At 39.0% G+C, this 3,381-nt stretch overlaps 1 long non-coding RNA gene across 1 annotated transcript; it reads left to right on the top strand.

Moving 5' to 3' along the window:
* The first annotated feature begins 14 nt into the window (after positions 1–14).
* On the top strand, positions 15–2,896 carry LOC130072533 (uncharacterized). Its single transcript, XR_008804135.1, has 3 exons — positions 15–64; positions 154–263; positions 2,833–2,896. It is a non-coding gene; the product is annotated as an uncharacterized LOC130072533 (long non-coding RNA).
* Positions 2,897–3,381: the final 485 nt, after the last annotated feature.

The raw sequence follows: 3,381 nt of genomic DNA, 5'->3' as shown, positions 1-3,381 counted from the left end.
ATCCTCAAAACCAAATGCAACCAATTTCATTCGTCCACTTCAACGTAACATTGAAGTTGAACCAGTAAGTTACATAGTTTCAAACAGGGAATGTTTTAACATTTACATTAAACAATGAATGACATGCTATTTTGTTGTGATGTTTTCTTGCAGGCGAGTCTTCCTAGCAGAGATGAGTTGATTGGACCACCTCAGAAATGTGTTGTGTGTGGAGATGAATTTTCCTTTGCAGCTATCAAGTCTCACAGTGATGAGTGCGGGAGGTATTTTAGTTTTTTTTTTTTTTATGTGTAGTCTCTTATGGAAATGTTTATTTATCCTTGTTTTGGGTTTACAGGACAGAACTATTATCTATTGAGTTACAGTAGACTTTGTCAGTTTGAACCAGTCAATGTATATATAAACCCTCCTAGTTACTAAAATGTCATTATTAGGGGTTCAAGCACTAAGTGCTGAACCCCTATTGTAATTGTACTGATTTTTATTATTATTATTATTTTACTCTAAAACGCATCGTGCAGCCCAAACCCTAAGAGCTGGAGCCTTGAAACTTTGACAGATGGTAGTCCTCAATTTGGGGAGAACCTATCAAAGTATGACCCGAATTGGCCAATAGGTGGCGATATAACACAAAAAAACATATAAACACCTGACCGTTTGTCCGATTGACTTGAAATTTTGTATACAGTGTCTTGGCCCAACGTGACCCAATTTAGGTTTTTCCAGCTCGAAAGTCTACGGAGAGTCTACGGAGAGTTGCTAAACAATACATTTTGCTGCCGCTAGGGTGCATCTAGATTTATAGGCTAAGGTGCCATATATGTCTAAAAGGGTATTGGCGTATCTCGAAAAACATGGCCGCCATCGGCCAATGAAGTTTGAGCACCTATTAGACAAGGTTAACGGTGGCCAATCAGAACGAAAAATCGATGGACAAGTTCGGCTCAAAGCCCTAGAGGTCTGTAAGAATTTTAAAAGAAATCGGCCACTAGTTGGCGCTAACGAGTTTTAAGGCTGTAATCATGTGGTGTTACAAATATCGTCACAAAATGCATATCATTTGATAGATCTCCTCATGCTGAAGAACTTTGCCTCAAGAATCACTGCTGTCAATCAAACCGTTCATTAAATATTCGTGAATATGTTTAAAACCTACTTTTGCGAACTAGTCCCTGGTTTTTCGCCGATCGGAACCAACCCAGTCTAGGACAATTCTCTAGATCAATAATTATCGAAAAAAAGTTGACCTTTTCCATTTGGATGGCTATAACAGGAAGCCTAGAAATCTAGACGCACCCTAGCGGCAGCAAAATGTGTTTTGCAGCCAGGGTCCAGTCTAGCAACTCTCCATTGACTTTCGAGCTGGAAAAACCTAAATTGGGTCAGGCCAATAACATCGTGTATAGAGTAGGCGGGGCGGGCTTAACAAAATGATGACAGAGTTGTGACGGTTCCTTCTGTGTGAATGAATGCTACTTGAAAACAAAGAATGGCTGATGACGGACAGCGGTCTTTCGAATCGGCTTTGGCCGCGACTCTGGAGGACTTGGATTTAAGCTTTTCTTTGAGAAAAGAAGAACGGGACTTAAGTCTTTCTTAAAAAAGGAAGATGTGTTTGTAGTTTTTGGTAGTTTATCATATGGTTTTGCCGACCAGATACGGCAAAATTTTAATCTATCAACTGACTTTAGCTCCGTGGTTGGGAAAGCGCTCTGGTTGGTTGAAGAAAGACAGCTATTTATCCCACCCCTCGTATTGAGCCGTGTCTATGGTGAGTTGCCAGACCAAACATCTTGATGTAGGTCTGGCTTGCCAGGCTATATAACAGGGTCATTTAGAAAAAAGGCGCATCAAAATACACTCAAAAGCCTATAAATCCTATTAAAAAAACAGAACTTCACAAAAATTGGTGGGCATGGCAAGTTTTATGGAGATCGGACCATAGGTGGCGCTATAACTATCAAAAAGCTTTGAAAACCATACATTTCCTATGGTAAATTGCCTGTATTGGCTGTAAATGGACTTTTCCATCTATTATTTCAGTGGTTTAAAGCTTGCTAAATAAAACTTAATGTCTTTTGATGCTTGTGTGCTTAAAGGCCTTAACTGCTTGAACACCGCTAAATGCTGCTTGCAGCTTTAATTGTTGTTGTTGTTGTTGTTGTTGTTTTTAAACCCTTTAAAGGCTAAATACACCCAACCTAAATACAAGTTTTTCATTCATCTTCACAACACAAATGAAGATAAATCTGACTGTCCCTCCATTAGACAGAATAGTGTCCATTGAGAACACATATTTCATTAAAAAGATCTGGAACAACATGAGAGGGATGAATTGATGACAGAGTTTTCATTTTGCCTTTAAACAGTCTGTGTTTACCTCTTTTCTGAAGGTCAGTGGAGGTCAGTGGTGAGGTAGTGAGTGAGAGAGCTACAGAAAGGGCCACTTCAAGCAGCACTGAAAGTACAGTTGTGAGCTAAGAAAGAAATGTTGTAAATCCAATGCAAGATCAAGAAAGCATGACAGTTTCACAGCTCATCACAATAGATGAAGAGAGCACTGAACTTGATGGTTTGTATAGTCGACTTGCACAATCTATCTTTGAATTATGCATTCATTTATTTTTAGATTTATTTATTTCCATAATTAATAAATTAATCAGAGAAATACAGGTATAGAACAAACAGCAAATCTCATAATGTGCATTTGAAAACACAACATGTGCCTACGGTCTTCAAATATTACGGGTCATGTTTGTCCTTGTTTTTTGGGTTTTTTTTGTCTTTACCCTGTTAATGTTTTTTTTTTGTGGATAATGTCTCTGGTTTTAGATTGGAAATTTGAGCAAGATGCAACAGAAGCCTCAAAGAAGTACAGAGAAAACCTTTTGAAGACCTTTTTAATTTTTCAGATGGACATGAGAGACAGTCCTGAAGACCGGGAGAGAGCAATCTTGACTTTCTACAAGATGGCAAATGTAGAATGGGCTTGTCCTTTAAAATGTACACTACATGGTAGGTAAAGTAAATCCTATAATGCAGGGGTGTTCAGCCCTGCTCCTGGAGGGCCACTGTCCTGCAGAGTTAAGCCCCGTTTACACGAAGGGAAGACGCAGATATTTCCCTGCGGATTGTCCTCTCAGTCACACGAAAACTCAGTTTTTATCACAGAAAACGATTATTTTTAAAAACTCCGGCCAAAGTGGAGATTTCTGATAACGCCGGTTATGTGTTGCCGTGTCAACTGGGAGAAATGGGGTTTTAGGTTCTCAAACGTCACATTATGCGCCAGAAAATGCTTAAGGTCATGTGAGTGCCCTATGGCATAGTTATGATTTATGTGGGTTGATGTAAATTACAACTTTTTTGAAAACAATGTTG

This window comes from Rhinichthys klamathensis, unplaced genomic scaffold (assembly GCF_029890125.1).
Source record: "Rhinichthys klamathensis goyatoka isolate OS25496 unplaced genomic scaffold, OSU_Roscu_1.1 h1tg000491l_1, whole genome shotgun sequence".
NCBI classification, from domain to species: Eukaryota; Metazoa; Chordata; class Actinopteri; order Cypriniformes; family Leuciscidae; genus Rhinichthys; species Rhinichthys klamathensis.
This window is presented reverse-complemented; position numbering and strand designations above follow the sequence as displayed.